The 17518-nt window shown below is 29.2% G+C and overlaps 1 protein-coding gene across 1 annotated transcript in view; it reads left to right on the top strand.

Moving 5' to 3' along the window:
- Positions 1 to 17518, top strand: part of Cht7 (chitinase 7) — a 190716-nt gene that overhangs the window by 1656 nt on the left and 171542 nt on the right. The window lies entirely within an intron of this gene.

Raw genomic sequence — 17518 nt, 5'->3', positions numbered from 1 at the left:
GTTGGCCCTGAGCTGCGAATTTGCAAGCGCGCCCCGTCGAGTTTCTCGCGACAAAACCGATTATAATGGTGAGGTAGTTACATGTGATACTGGTCCTTAGGGCATTTAACAATTAGAGTTATTGTCCGACGAAATCGATTGGTAAAATCGTGTCATTTTGGTTAGCCAACTTTCGCCGGTAGCCTAGTAAAGTCAAACGCGTGAACAGAATAAATGTTCTCAACTTAAACTTACGACTATTATTATGAATACGTTCACGATATTTCACGTCCAAAAGCAAACGGAAAGTAAATACTCCAACAAGGAAGTGTAAATTCTGCTTAGTATTTTTGTTTATTAATTCAATAATTGCTTGAAATTATGTGTTTATATATTATTATATTACTTATATCAGGTTTTGATTAAATTTAGTTTTTTATTAAAAAATGAATCCTCAAAAAAAACAGTTTTTATTAGTATAGGTAAGAATTTATGATATAGTAAGTATATTATGAATGCAACAAATTTGATACAAAGAACGAAAGTAAATTACTAAATTTAGGTAATGAATTTAGGATAAATCGCAAAAAATTGTAATGATGTTCTATTTAGTGCTTAAACGTCACTTTATTTACTAATAAAATACTTAAAGTGTCTGTCTGTCGATTTATTTGATTGTCACCAGGAAACGGTGGGACGAATGAGAAGTGGGTTGTTTTCAGGGTGAGGTTTAAATCTTGTGTGTGGAAAAAAGTATATGGAATACACAAAATATTATTTTATATAGTTATGCCTGTCTTATAATAATATACATTAACGTTTGTCACGTAAGAGACACACGCATTAATTAATATTGGTGGTTTGAGGACACTCGGTGTAAGGACAATGAAGAAATTAATAAACTTAATCCGGCTTCGTGGTGACTGGATTCACATTTCTATATTATTGATGTATTCTGTGGATGTCATTCATAAACTAATCGATATATATTTATAAAATTTTCACAGCTAATAAATAAACAACAATGTTAGTACCAATAAAATAGAGTTTAAGAAGACTCAATTCTCGATATTTACAATGCAGTGTCAGTCCTAGTAATTATAGGGGCTGACTTTAGCATGTGTGCAAAGCCCCTAGCTGGGGCTAATATGTGCCGAAAATATTTTTTTCTATTTTTTGAACTTACCTAAAATACTTACACTATTATTATGATTGTCAGACTGCTCGAATCATTTCTCTACATCTATTGCTAGCAGATTATTTTAACTTAAATAGTTAAATTAGTAAAATTGTAAATTATTGTCACGTAACATGACTTATAATATACATGTATTTATAGCACCCATGGTGGCCGCGCGGCTTAAGCACTGACCTATAACGTCGTAGATCCCAGGGTCAAATCCTGGGTCTGCCAAGTGCACATATTATTTTTCAATTTGCGTATGAGTCAGAGTATGGACATTGGACCTAATACGTTGAGCAAATGGCTGACATCCATTTCTCGTAAAAATAAAATCTGTTAATATAACCCTCCACTTTGTACAGGCCCATAATTATGATCCTATTATGATCAGACATGGTCGAAGAAGATAAAATAGAGACTATTTATAATAATTAAAAAAAAAAAAACGGCCATCTAATATTATATTATTATCTTAGTTAGACGTTAAAATCATAGACCCTCAATATAAAAATGAAAAGTAAGTTTTGCAATGAATGTATCATGGAAAGGTGAAAAATGAGCATTGGGCAAAAGTACTACAAAATAACCAATTAAAATGTAGCACCTCTTGGGTAAGCCACAATGACACCAAAAAAATGATAAAAACTAAGGAGTAAAAGAAGATAAATAAGATCTCCATCGTGCAGTATATTGACCTCGACTGATGATATTACAAAAACATGTGCATTTTATTTTATCTAAAATATATTTAAAAATATCGGTCAAAAGTTCAAAACTTTAAATTGTACTAATAAATTTAATTAAGACATTATAAAAATGACCATAGAATCTTAAATGTTTTTTTGAGTGACAGTAACATTAATAAAACCGTTTATCTGGTTTTCATCAAAGTTGTGAGTTGAAATAACTGATGCAAAATGGTTTTTTTTCTTAAAATTATTGCCAAAATAACAGCGTCAAAACGGTGAACAAGATAATCTGCATATTGAGATTTGTGTGTCAGTTCCTGTTCGCAAAATTACTTTTTTGATTTATAAATTTTATTGCAAACGACGTTGAATTTACGAACCGAAAAATAATCCATGCGAAATTAAATTAAGCCACTTTTATACGACCATAAAGACAATACGATTCGTGTGTTTTCTCTTTGGTTTGCTCTAAATTTTGTGCCATAAACCTGAAATGTCAATTCTTTTTGTCAATCAATATAAGAGAATAGAATTGACAACGCGTTGAAAGTTTTCTTAACCAAAGCATTTATGCAACGATCACTTATTTTAATAAAGTTTGAAAGTAAATTATTATCATTATTATATCCTAAGCGGAGTTTTTTGGCCTACGCAAGGTGCTAACTGTGCACTAAGAGCATTTTTACAAGAAATATTTTTTAACCATTCGCCCAACCTATTTGGATTATTGCACTGAATCAAAGACATAATCAGAAAGCAACTTAGAGCTTTGTATAATATATACAAAGACTGCAGACACTCTACGCACTATATTATCCCAATTACAAGTAAATTTTATTTTAGTATTTATTATAGATGTAGCAGACATTTTAATATATTTTATATGTATGTTGAATTGTTTCCTTTTAAGTTACTATGCAAATGACATTTCAAGCATAATCTTTTCAACCAAGGATATCATGTTTAAGGTTAATTTGGATTTTATAGCGAGAATATCAATGCTATAAAATTATATTTACTGATATAAAACTTATTTATACATTGTCATTCGTTTAATAATACTCTGTTATTATAGCAAAGATTTAAATAACGTGGTGAATAAATAATCACAATATATAAATCAATTAAAATATTATATTATGTTATTCATATTATATATTTGATAATTAAATAATATTTTACAAACTATATATTATTTGATTTATCTAGAACCATCTAAGTTATTTCTAAGCTTATAATATATGTTGTTTATATTATAAACAACTTACTATATTTGTCTAATGTAGCAATATAATATAAAATCCTTTTTCTCTCTCTTCAGAATTGTAAAAATAATAATAAGTTAAAAATATATTCTTCATTACAACTACTGCACTTATTTATTTTTATGACGACATTTATTTTTATTTTTTGACATGTAACTAATATGCTAACTTGTTAAATATATGTCTGTATTAAAATATATTACGTTTAATATGAAAAGCATTTATTTAATTTTAAAAATAAACGTTGATATACATAATGATAGCGCTTGTTTCTTTGTATGGATTTACTTAGTATGTATTTTTAACTGTTTACACGTAAGTAAGTGCTAACTGTCTCACCAATCTCATTTTCAAGAGTAAGTGAGATGCGACGTTGTGATTTTATGGTACTATTTGACAGTCTAAAAATCGGTTAAGCACAAAATGAGTCTCTGTGCGGTGTAGTTCGTTTTTTTCCGGCAGGTTTTCCAATACCGTTCTTTTGCACTGGTACAGATATGAACAAATCTCAACTGCCGCGTGAAAATTCAGAAGCTTCCGAACTTTTTTGATTTATGTATGCAATCTTGCAACTTGCAGGATTATATATGTTTACACGTGCATGCCCGCGATAATACGTTCTATCAGCAGTAAATTTATGCACGTGTAAACGGAGTATAAAAGAAACAATGTTATATTAAATGTTAAAGGTAGATATAATACCATGTTACAATATTATAATTTAATTTATAAATTTTACACAATTAGTTTTTCGTCATTTAAAAATAATATTTTGTCATATTATTTGAAATTCATTCTATATCATAATATTCATTGTTATAGGCAATGACATTAATATGGACGAATCATCTGGAATAGAAAATGACACTCACTTTATTGTCGGGTCTGCCGAATGGCATAATCTGTTCTAACGGCATTACAATAAAGGTGATATTGCTATAAATTACTGATGCGTTTTGTTGGGTCTGCCGAATGGTTCGGTTCGAACGGGTTCGCTCAAATGAACATTGACATTAGAAACACTGCTCTAACGCCATTACAATAAATGTCATATTGCTATAAATTCCCTATGCGTGATATCGCATAATGGAAATTGCGTGATGTCTACCTATACATGCGAATTTACTTGCAAGCTACTGTATTGAGTGCGTCTTCCATTAATAATGTCATTGGTTATAGGTCATATAATTTGAAAAACATATAGTTAACAGTATTAATAATCCAAAAAATCGTTGTTTTTTTTAGCTATAAGTAAAACCAATTTAAAGATTTGTTACAAAATAGTTCGCAATAATTATTGACAGACCATTCAATAAATAAATCATCATTTTCAATAAGTTCGATTGACTTTTAATTAAGTACTAGCAAAAACCAGAAACACAGTAAAGGGAAAAAAAGTTCCATATCCAAAACCCGAAGATTTGGTTTTCACTACAACTGTCATTAAGAAATTCAGGTTTATCGCTGTCCAAATGAAAAGCTAGTCATTATTGGAAATGCACTTTCCTTTTGGCACGTCATGTCTTTAATTGACGCTATCCCAGAAATTATAAAGTTTACTTGGTAGTGTATTGAAATCCTATCAGATCAATGTAGAGTTTAATTACCGTCCACGTTAATGAAAGCATAATCGTTAAATATAAATCATTATTTAGTGTATTAAGTTACTAAAAGAGCAACAAACACTTTAAAATGTTTAGATATAATTTTGACAAACAGTTTCACACCACAATATGTATACAATTTCTCTTGTTAAATAATAGAACTTTAGAATAACTATTATTATTAATTTCTAATAATATAATATCACTGTCGAAAATTAACAGTGATGTATTCGGATAAGCGGTCTTGTCTTAGTTACCGATCCATTTATAAATTATGTTAATTAATTGTAGCAACTAATAAACCATTTCCTTTATTCAACAAATAATTCACAAAATTAGAAAATGAAACATTCCATATACTTAACATACCTACATAACTTTAAAACACCTCAGATAAATATACCCACTAGGAAAAAAATACGACGCCTGATCGGATTTGAACCCGTATGTCCATGTGTATCGCGTCCATATATGTTAACCAATTATAGCTATATATAAGTTACTGGCCTCCCTTTTAATTACAATAATTTAAACTAGTAAGTCCTACATGAAATGCTGGGTATAATTTAAGGTGTTTTCAAGTTGTGTATATGACAACAAAGTAAAGTTAACCAAAGTATCAATAAAGGGGCAACCAGATGTGTAAAAAACCAAAGTAATTATAAAACTAACATAATAGATGGAGTCATGTCTTAAAAGTTATTATTAATTAGTAGATCATACAATGAATATATTCTACAGTATAAAAGAATAAATTGATTTTCATTTCATATTATTATTAAAGTAGGTAAACTTTCCAACATAAATCAATCTGTTTGAACTGATAATAATATTAATATTGATTCAATAATACATTGACACTCTAGCAATATAATGATTTTGATTGTTTTAAAATACAAATTCAATTGATTCGTATAAGAATCGGGCCAGGATTTTAAGATTTTTGGATTCCACTAATAGTTTTTATTATTTTTTTATTGAAATAATTATCAAAGTTGTCTCTATTGTGTTACCAACCGGTTAATTAATATATTAAGAGGTGTATCTTAGTGCAATACAAAACCATATTGGCCTTTTAACCGTTGACAAAAAATCAAGAAAAAAGAGATTTATCCTTGAGTGGTGACTTGTAACAGCATTCGAGTAGATAGACATATATTTTACACCTGGTTTCCATGCGTCTACTTCCTGTTAATTTAAGGCGGTACGCTGAAAAATAAATCCATTATTATATTATATCTGTTTACCTTGAAAGCAGTCCCATTATCACCGTGTCGTGTCGTGATATATTTATTATTTCAGTATGGCAACATAATTAATAACTTATTATTATTAAACCAACTTAAAACATTTGAAATTAAATACGCAAATATGGTTTTTATTTTGCGTAATTGGAATGCTACACATATTCAAAGTGATATATAGCGTGTTATAATTATTCATAAGTATTTAGTCTATATACTATAATGTAATCATATACATATATAAGGAGTCACTGTTACTGATAATAATTGTTGTTTTTATTTAATAAATTGCATTTTTTTGCGTTTTAGTAAATAAAAACAACAATACAATGCAGTTCCACCATGAACTGACAGTTAAAAAAATAAATGAAAAAAAAGTTACTGATAATTTAATGTTTCACAAATTTTGAAGCCTGCAATCTACACGGATCTTCTGAGCAGTTTTAATTACAAAAAACGACATTGGTCAAATGATTACATGATTGATAAACAAAATAAATGAAGACTTTCTTCGCATTACACACTGAAAAAGTGTTATTAATTTTATACGTGATTTGCGCTAGTTACTTAATATATCGGGGAAGATTTTTCAAAGCATAAAAAAATATTGGATGATTTTAGAAGACATTCAGATCATTATTGAATTAACAATTGTGCATATTGTAATACGTTTACATATTCATTTATACGTAAAATCAGTCAGTTCCTATATATAATACGACTTTGTAGTGTTATGATATAGCGAATCATAACATTACGAATTAATATGATATCATCATATTTTCAACATATTATTTCATAGTGTAAATATGTATAAATTGCGGGTCAGAATCAGTTGGACATCTCACTCGATTACAAGTTTCCGTCAAAGACATATCGCACCAAACTACTGTTATATCTATTGTACCATTGTAGTTATTTGAAACAGTAAATAAAACCTCGCCTCCTCCATCACCACGAACGACCACTACCATTTCTAATATGCAATACCTATCTTCCGCCAAACTAAAGAATAACATAATATATATAAAAGAATACTACATTATGAGCATTCAACGTACTATTAACTTTTTTAAATTTTATAAAGTTTTATGTTTTGAAAAGATATAAATACTTAATTATTTTCTTTATTATGGTATTATAATTGTACTTGTATAATATCTAATTTACTGTACATACATAATATGATATTATGAGTGCAATTTTATTTTGAATAATAATTTCACATAACGACAACGCTTGCGGACGACATGTTATTGTATTGGCCAAAAAAACGTGCGCACCTAAGGAAGTTGCTGTCTTTAAACGGCTGAAATAATAATATGTCGTAATAAGATATTAAGAAAATCAAACCAGAAATGTTGCCAGTGACACAACTCGACTCGTTAATTTCGCAATTGCAACAACAAAGGCAACACAGGCCGTTTTAATGCTTTTGAAAATACAACGTACTGCAAACTATAATAATTATATACTATGTTGGTATTATACTGCCTGCGAATGGCTTTTGAGTTATTTTGCAGTCTATATTTTGCAAACACATCAATTTGATCATTGAGTGACTTGTTTTTTTTTTTTTTTGTAAATGTCAAATTAGTAATATCTTCATATTGTTTTTTTTAAAAATAAGTTTATAATAAATTACAATAATATAATGTGTAATATTTAAAAATATATTCTTCAGTTGATATTTAAAATAATATTTCTTGTATTGTGTTCACTGTCAATTCATGGTGGAAATGCATTGTATTAAAAATTATAATTAATATCAAAATAATATGTTATGATACAATATGATTATTCTCACTTGGTAAATATTAAAGATACACTGAAATCTGATACACACAATATTATGTATTATATACTTATATTAAATTATCATGAATTTCCACCAAGTAGTCGCTAAATTTCTTGATAAGATTAAGATATAAGTTATCTAAAACAATTTAATTGTTAGTTCTAATGTCACGACGTTCCATTAATAATTTTGTTTGCAGTGAAAATGATTAATAATAATTATCGCTATAAACAGGAATTTAAGTAATACTATGCAATATTTGTATCTATTAAGACAGTGTAGAGCTACCGTAAATTTACGAATGCATCTAGCGTAATAACACAGAAGGTCATTTATCAATAATTAATATGTTATACTTGTGAATAAGTACGTATCTAATCAACAATTATTATTGCAGTAAACTGAATGGCGTTTCATATTTTGTATCTTATAGCTAGAAGTCCCCGACCAGCATTACACTTCATCTTAATTATTGACAGTCAGGGTGGCCAAGTTGGTTTTTATATTATTTGCTTTTTCTGAAGTTTAGTCACGCAACTAGTAAAAAATACACGTTGTATTTTTAATACGTGTTTGATGCAATTCAAGGATGAATGCGTCAGTTCAAATAGTTCGAATTAAAACTTATTCATTTATATATTATATACCTATTATAAATATGAATTCAAGACGTTTATGACATTACATGAAAAAACAAAGAAATAGTATGAAAGTAGTAATAAAAAAAAAGAAAATAAAAACAGTATAAAAAGAGTTAACACAAAAATTATAAATTAGGTAGGTGCATAAAAGTAAACAAAATATGTCTATTTTTTTATAAAACAATGTACACTGAAACTCATCTCACGTAAGTGGAATATATCAATGAGTTGACAGTAGTCACCAGAAATTTCTGTCAGGTAATATAACCTCGATTCTGTAATGTCCATATGGTCCGCTCAAGTTCAAACATGGTTTAAAAAAATAAACTAATGGATACTGTTTAATTAAACCATTTTTAGTTAGTTTATAGTACAACAGATTTAAGTTTGCAGCATCATTTTGTTATTGCACAAACATAATTTTGAAGAGCCTCATAAATACACATCTTATTATTATAAATAATATTTAGTTTCTACTGTTTAAGTTTTATAAAGATGTGCGTAAGTAAAATTGCATTCAGAAATCGATAGCAAGGAAATGATTAACGAAAATTTAGACCAATATAGTACTAATAAAAATAGTTAGTTATTCTGAAAGAAAATTATATTGGAACCACGTGTTTAGTACATCTGATTGTCAGTAAACTTTTATAGAATGCATTATCAAAAAGGTTAGCAGTTTATAGATATAACGTAATTATAATACGCCAGTCTATCCTTATAATATATTATAATAGTATATTATAATGTTATGTAGTTGATCATAACTTTCCGTCGGGATCACCATTTATAGCCGTCCAACTACGAAGTTTAATTTTACATGGATATATATTTTTGATTAATAAAAATAGAACTTTTTTAATGGTTGTCTATTGTTTCATATATATTTTAATAGTAGGTAAATGATGGTATTGATTTATTATGTTGATAGTTTTCTGTATATTGCGGACAAACACAGTATGATAGGAACGATTATTCAATTGAGAGATTATTTTTGTGAACTGCTTAATTAAAAGGTTTGATATCGACTACTCGTTGTATCTAATACAATATATTATGATAAATTCAAGTGACGAGTACCTCTATATCATCTGGTGATTCTATATCATCAAGATGGCAAAACACGTTATGTCATTTTTTCTGAATTTTTCAGGAGAGCAATTTTAAAATTTGAATATAATTTTTTAAAAAAATGGACATTTATCACAATATATTGACACAGCCTTTCCTCTCAACTAGAAATACGTACTATATTTCAATATCATGTAGATCTCACTGAGAGATATACTTAACTCAATATGCCAAAAAACAGATATATCATGTTTTGCCATCTTACTACAGATTTTATGTTGATAGATGTTATATAATAATATAATCTAGAAATTAATATATTACCAACCATAACCTGAATTACATTACATTGACTTATAGACAATTCTTTGGACCACGTTTTCCACGCTTTAACATATCTAGCCTACTTTCCCAAACTGTTATAATACTCAGACCATTAACAGTTTAAGTACCAAGGTTGTAATGCTTATTACTTAGCAATTTAATAACACTGCTAATGTGTAAAAAATGCCTTACATGCTGTTCTCATTCTACACGACAAGAAACTTGCATAAGCTCATATACCTAATTATTTATTTATGCTATATTGTATTTTTTATACTTAAGAAAAAAACTTTAACTTTAAAATAATGGTGGGTTTATATTTTTAAATTTATATTTCAAAAACAATATGACTGGGACAATTATTGTACAGTTATATATATATATATTGATATTATAAGGCCAGTGGTCACTTATGGCTGTGAGACTTGCTGCTTAACTCAAAACGAGGAAAACAAATTAGCTGTCTTCGAGCGCAAAATACTCCGCAAAATCTTGTTGGAAAATGGGAACTACAGAATAAAAATGAATCGCGAGTTCGAAGAGCTGATTGAACAGCAAACAATCATAAGATACTGTAAGTCCCAAAGACTACGATGGGCGGGACATGTGGAGAGAATGCCTGAAGTTAGAGCGCCAAGGATCATGACGAAGTGGCTACCCCAACGGAAGAGACCCAGAGACCGTCCAAGAAGGAGATGGGCTGACGCCGTAGAAGTGGATTGGCTTCATATAGGAAGACCCGGTGACTGGAGAAGTGTGGCTGAGAGACCGGAGTGAGTGGAGAGCGGTTGTGGAGGAGGCCAAATCCCACCCCGGGATGTAGCACCGTGGAAGAAGAAGAAGAAGAAGATATATTGATATTAGTGTGGCTCCGCCCCTTCATTACCTTTACAGTATAATAAAAATGAATAGTGGTAATATACCATTTAAGTTTCATCATCTCGAAAAGCATATCGATAAAACTATTCACGAGGAATTTATTGGCGAATAAATCAGATCAAAAAAAAATCGTTAAACAAAAACTTTTTTTAAAGAACATTGAATGAAAATCATGTTTGAAGAACCGGGCCGCCCTCAAATTTTACTTAAACGATTTGCATTAGAATCTGTATATTGTGACAAAAATGTTGTAGATTAAATTTTAGTTTACATTTTTATATTAATAATACACGATAATAACTTTGTGTTTTCAACAATATCTAAATCTTATATGTAATTTAAATTGTCATATTAATAACATAATATATCTAATCTAACAAATTATTTATTATATAGTGAACATTGTTGGAGCATATTTTATAGCGATCGCACTTGTAGTAACGCAGCAATGTGAAGCATAGTCGACCACGCCGTCGGAATTCATGTTGCTGTCCTACAAGGGTGTGTGATGTCGTGGGTAAATTAGGATGCAAATTGAAATAGCGTAGTTAAAGTCATACAGTAGGATAGCTGATATATGCAGGCGTTAAGCAACCGGCATTTAGTTATTATAGTACAGCGGTGACCTCCATGCTGTATAAAAATATGTTCACTATTAAAAACATTGTATGTTTTGGTTGATTTAAAAAACCATTGCGTGTGTTAAATTAATTAACAATAATGGGTGCATTGACCTTGAGGTAAATAGTAAAATAATGCTAATTTAAAAACATGTCATGCTTTCACTCGATATGCCAAAAATGGTATCGTATCCGCTATAATTTTGTTAACAAAGATCAACCGGAATACTAAGAATACAATGATTATAAATATTATTAATACAATAAAAATAATATTTGTAATGTATATAATACAATTATTGTACCTCTTTATTAATTTTAATAATACGTAATTCAGGTAACAATAATACGTTGATAATAATAGCTAACGGTGAATTAGAGACGTTATAAACGTTAAATCTTTCTGGACAGTCTATCATCTCCCGTGGCTCGGTCCAGCCATCTTAATTTCGGCCGTCCAGGACTTCTCTTGCCATTTTGGGTTGTGTACATAGCCCACCTCACCGGTACATCCTCCGGCATTCTATGGACGTGGCCAATCTAGCGCAGTCTCTGCATTTTGATATGCCATGTAATATGTTTGCCCCCATAAAGTGTATACAGCAGTACATAAGTCATATAAACTAATAAAATAATAATTATTGATTTACTAGGTTTCCCCAAGGATATAAAATACCTACTCTTCAATGCCTCTTTAGATTTCTATGCTTATTCGATGTCTTAGGTACTCAGTTAAAGCGCACTCACCTGTTTTATCAGTCAAGAGTCGTCCGTTATCAGCCACCGTCTTCAAAGCAGACTGAGTACAAACGTTTCGTAACACAGGGGACAGGCAATATAATTAGATGACATAATAAATATTGTTTATTTAGATGTAAATTTTTGTAGGGATGTATATGCTCAGTTTTCAATTTTACTTTATATTATATTATTTACAGTTAAATATAAATAATTTGAACATTATATAATTTAGAAAAACACTTTCTGAGAGAGTATATTATCACCAATAGAAAAATCTTTTTTTGAAAAAAGTAAGCCATCCGGCCGGGAATCGAACCCTGCATCTCCACGGGTAAACGCCCCAATCGTCGCATTTATCCAATATGCTACGGTGTGACATACTAATAGCGACAAAATTTAACAATTGGTCATTTTTAATACCTACTCATCAGCGCTCTTCGAAATCAAGCTATTTTGGCAATCGATTTTTGTTTCTTAAATCAAAGTAGGTAACTATTTACTATACTTTTGATTACTAACCGACGTCGTGGAATTTCTCCAATATTTTTTAGAAGTAACTACTTGCACTTGCTAATAATTTATAATTAACTATTTCTTTTATTCAAACGAATAATTCACACGATTTAATAATATATCATTCTGATTATTGCAAAAGTAGCTTGATTTCGAAGAGCGCTGATGAGTAGGTATTAAAAATGACCAATAGTTAAAATTTGTCGCTATTAGTATGTCACACTGTAGCATATTGGATAAATGCGACGATTGGGGCGTTTACCCGTGGAGATGCAGGGTTCTATTCCTGGCCGGGTGGCTTACTTTTTTCAAAAAAAGATTTTTCTATTGGTGATAATAATATACTCTCTCAGAAAGTGTTTTTCTAAATTATATAATGTTCAATAATCAGAATGATATATTTTTAAATGTTGTGAATTATTCGTTTGAATAAAAGAAATAGTTAATTATAAATAATTTGTTTTTGCGTTCTTTATTTAAACTAAAAGAATTTTGTTTTGTATTTATATGAGTTTAAAACATGTTGATATTATTATTATATTGGTAACTAAAGAAGGTAAATTACCGTTATTGCTTCAAATCTGAGCATATCGGTTTCCATCTAATGCTAATGGAATTTGATACAATCTCTTAATCTACATAAATAGAATATTGTAAATGCGACATTGACAAAATATATTTTTTGTAAACAAAAAAGCAATAAATAATTATATTATCCAATAATATAATAATATTTTTTCGATCCAATTTTTGTATTCTATGTTACGCATATTAAATAGGCAATGAAATTCTGCAGACAGGTTATTAATGTTTCTTTTCTTTTAAATTCATGAGCAATAAAAAGTGTCTGTTTAGTTGCCATTTTGGTGACATTTAAAGTTTTTTATGTTTTTTCTCTGACAGCAGATGGTCAAACATGATTTAATTAAATTTATGGTGCTAATAAATCATTCATTGACAGCCGATATTATTATCGTATTATGTTAAGATGACATGTGCCATTTTCAGACATTTTCATGATGTTTTATTAAATCTACAAACAATTCATAAATAAAATGATCTTTATAATATACTTTTTAATTATGTGAATACCAAATATTTATGAATAATATTAAAACTTTTAAAAAATCTTTCAATCGCCAATAATTATGAAAGAAACCTGTTTTTATTTTAATTTTCTGTATTGTTACCATAACAAAATATTAATTCTTGGTTAAAAATAGTATAACATTATTAATAATATATTACTATTTTTTCATGGATAGAAACAAAAAATATTTAAAGTTTATTACGTTAGAGACGTTTGTAAAATTATAATAATATTATTTTTAGAATATAATTTTAGGTTTTATAATATGATAAACTATATTATACATTATTGTGTAATCAACTTTAAAATATTGGTATACGTATATTTTAGACATTTTGTTATAAAAAAACCATTCGTAAATCTTTTTTTTAATAAATGTGTGTTGCAAGCAAACGCGATGGAAGTGAAATTTTTTTTGTGTTGCTCTCCATTTTCTGATAATAGATATTCAATTTACTCTCTTCACAGTAAATTCAATCTATATTTTTGAAACGTAACACAATTAAAAATTATTTGCTTATTTTTAAAAATGCCTGAATCCAACATTTTCTTGGTTGGTATATGAAATACTCATATTTGCTTTAGAGTTAATTTAATTACCCACATAACACTTAATATTATCAATTAATGTTGAAATCAGTGTTAAAAAATATATACTTAATCAGTGTTTTTTTTTGAACCATTGATTTCCGTTGTGAAACTGAGCAATGATAGCCATTCATTGAATGAATTTGAAGATACCTTAGATAGCGTAGTAAAACAGCAATAATAGTAATTGAACTCAAGTCGGTAGCTTAATCGATCAAAACACATCCGACAAACTAAATGTTACCTGAAAATCAGTTAACCGAAAACCGTACCCTTTAACCTGTTTTTGATTACGACTTATCTCTTGTAATTGAATCCCAACCTCTATTTTCTGTCGTCCATTCGAAAGGAACATTAAGTACTAATGTTTCAGTAGTTACTTATAATGCAGAACCCCGCACTTCAAATTCTTCTATTATTTAACTCCTTTATCAATATTGCTTACACACATATTTATAATATTATAACGTAAAGCTTTTATATAACGAGTCAATAATTCATTGGCCTGTTACAAAACCAATCATTTTAATCATCTTGTCCAAAAATAGACACGATTGTTAAAATGAATTTATTCGCGAAGCATCAAATGTCAGACTCACCTGTTTTCTATCACACCTTCTCTTGAAAGTAGCGCAGCGTCATTTTCTCTTCATTATTTTCCAGCATACCGCACGTTTAGTATTTTTATGCTGAATGATTTTTTTATAAAGATACAATATGTTAGTATTTTTAGTAATATTATAATAAATATACATATTTTGAAAACATCTCGTTTATCATGGGACTGGCGCGAATCCAGCAGATACAGGTCCAAGTCCCGTTGGGTGTCGTATTTTTTTTTCTCTACAAAATGATTTTTTCTAGTATGTATAATGCATGAGATGTTTTAATATTATGTATATTCAGTATATATATAGAATGTTATATTCTGAAGTATTATGTCTTATTCATTGAATAAAAGAAATAATTTATTAAAATAATATTATAATACGAATTATTTTTATTTGGTAGGCCAGGGATTGATTTTAGCTATAACGCCATTGAAGAAGAAGAAAAATTAATATTAGTACCTACCTAAATACATAGTCGTATTATTATTTGTTGCTAAAGACACAATGATTAAAAATAACAACAAGTATATTCAAATCGGCTCTCGTGGTACAGTGCGTAGGGTATTTATGTATTTTTCTCAAAGCTTGGGTGTTTGTGATTGTTCAAAATTACTAACAACCACCTTGTACGAAAAAGCAAAGACATGGTCATTAATAATTCTTAAAAAAACAGATATGAAAACGCAATGAATACGTAATTTTTGAATACTTACCTACTAGAAAATAATAACAAGATAAAAAGAACTTTTTATACACCACGTTTTTAAATTTTCTGTTTAATCATATAAACTTGACAAATCTATGTATTAATAATTTAGAACAAATAAGGCAATTGTCAATAAATCATTTTTTTGCTATTTTGCAACAAAAAAACAAATATAGAATACTGAAATGTCATTGTGATTTCCATAGTAACGCATGTATATATTAATAATTTAGTTGCTATGACCACCCCCTTAGCAATCAATAATAGTGGATTGGATTACGGATTTCTTCCAAAATAACTTTTCATACAAAACAGAATTAACTGAAAATGAATTCAATTCTACTTAAAGATGGTTAAAAGAATGCATTGGCATCGTGTTATGATATATTCTAAAAGTTTCAAATGTCTAGCCAGTCGGAAAGTTAGTTAAAAATCGATTGCAAGATTTGTACTGAATAAACAACCACCGGACAAACAAGAATACGAGCTAAGAAAAACGTGGTAAAATACTAAACGTAATTCAAATCTACATTCATGCAAAAAGGACACATAGTAATTTTACTGTGAGTCAGAATGCAAGCATTTGATAATGATTCATATTTCCCAATCTCTACCTGCCATGTAGATTTAACTACGATTTATGTGACTTCCATGACTTTAGAAACGTGTATAAATAAAATGGTAATAGTTCTATGCATCCTTCAATCACACTATAAACTTCAGAAGGAAAAGATTTTAGTACTACACTTTACTGTCCCAAAACAAAGCTGCACGGTACTGATAAAGCAATCATGCACCTTGGTACTTAAAGAAAGAGTTTAGAAAATAAATGAGCCTCTAATTCTAAAAAGCGATAAGTCCACATTTGGTCAAAATCGAGAAAAAAATACGCACGTATTCTTTGTATAATGTTACACAATATGTATTGATCTATTAATTCCAAAACGCGACATAACCCTACGAAAAAAAATATTTTAAGTCTCGATTTATTACAAAAAGCGCCAAGTCCGTGTTTTATATTATTTAAAGCTTGTTTGATTTCGCGAGTGTTTAAGTCAACCAATAAGGGATCGTTCAATATTGAAAAGGGCGTCTCCCATGCTGTAGCATCTTGTAAACTCATGAAAGTGCCACGGAAATATGTGCCTTATGCGGAATAAATTAAAAAGTGAGGTACAAGTAGCGCTACGTCTAATTTTATTTTGCCTATATTTATTACATTTAATAGTTTATCGTCTGAAACAAATTGCCATTTGGTTTTAATTTCGACATAGAATACAACGGAAAAAATAAACTCACGTTAAAATAAATAATTGAAGCTTGAAACATAAAAACGTTGTTTCCCGAAAATATTGAATTGTGGACTTGTCGCCTTTTGTAATTAGACGCCTCAAATAAAAAAATCTTGACTTGTTCTATCGGTCTGTTGTCATTTTATCGTTAGCGTAGCGACATGAAGTATCTTCTGAATTCGTGTACTGAAACTATGCAAAAATATGAGTCAAAAGTGATGAATAGGAAGGGATCGGAATTATTCCGCCCTTCATTATGATACAGTAAACTTTTTAAATGCCTCAAAGTTGGCCTTGGTTAATATCAAGTCGACGTAACCTATTGGGTTCGTATGTAGACAGACCCCGGTAAACAGCTCCGGTCGGTCAGATCCCATTAGCGTTGGCAATTCCAGAGAAAATGAATCCGTATGTAACTGATATAACAACCATACATCTCGGTAAATAATCTTCTTGATTTACTTAGATGTCTATTATTATTCTATTTCGGCATAACAATTTTTTTAAATGCCTTTAAGTGAGCATTGCCCGTTTACAATTAAGAGTCCCAAATGAGACGATTCCAGACAAGTCTTGAAAAGGACAATAATTTCATCCAGGTTGAGACTCTTTTAAAGCATTTTTAGCTTAATAAAGATTGTGTAGTTCACTTTTTTATCTTCTTGTTAAAGATAAAATCA

Source organism: Rhyacophila brunnea, unplaced genomic scaffold (assembly GCF_057557595.1).
Source record: "Rhyacophila brunnea isolate RB1 unplaced genomic scaffold, BYU_Rbru_1.0 scaffold_22, whole genome shotgun sequence".
NCBI lineage: Eukaryota > Metazoa > Arthropoda > Insecta > Trichoptera > Rhyacophilidae > Rhyacophila > Rhyacophila brunnea.
This window is presented reverse-complemented; position numbering and strand designations above follow the sequence as displayed.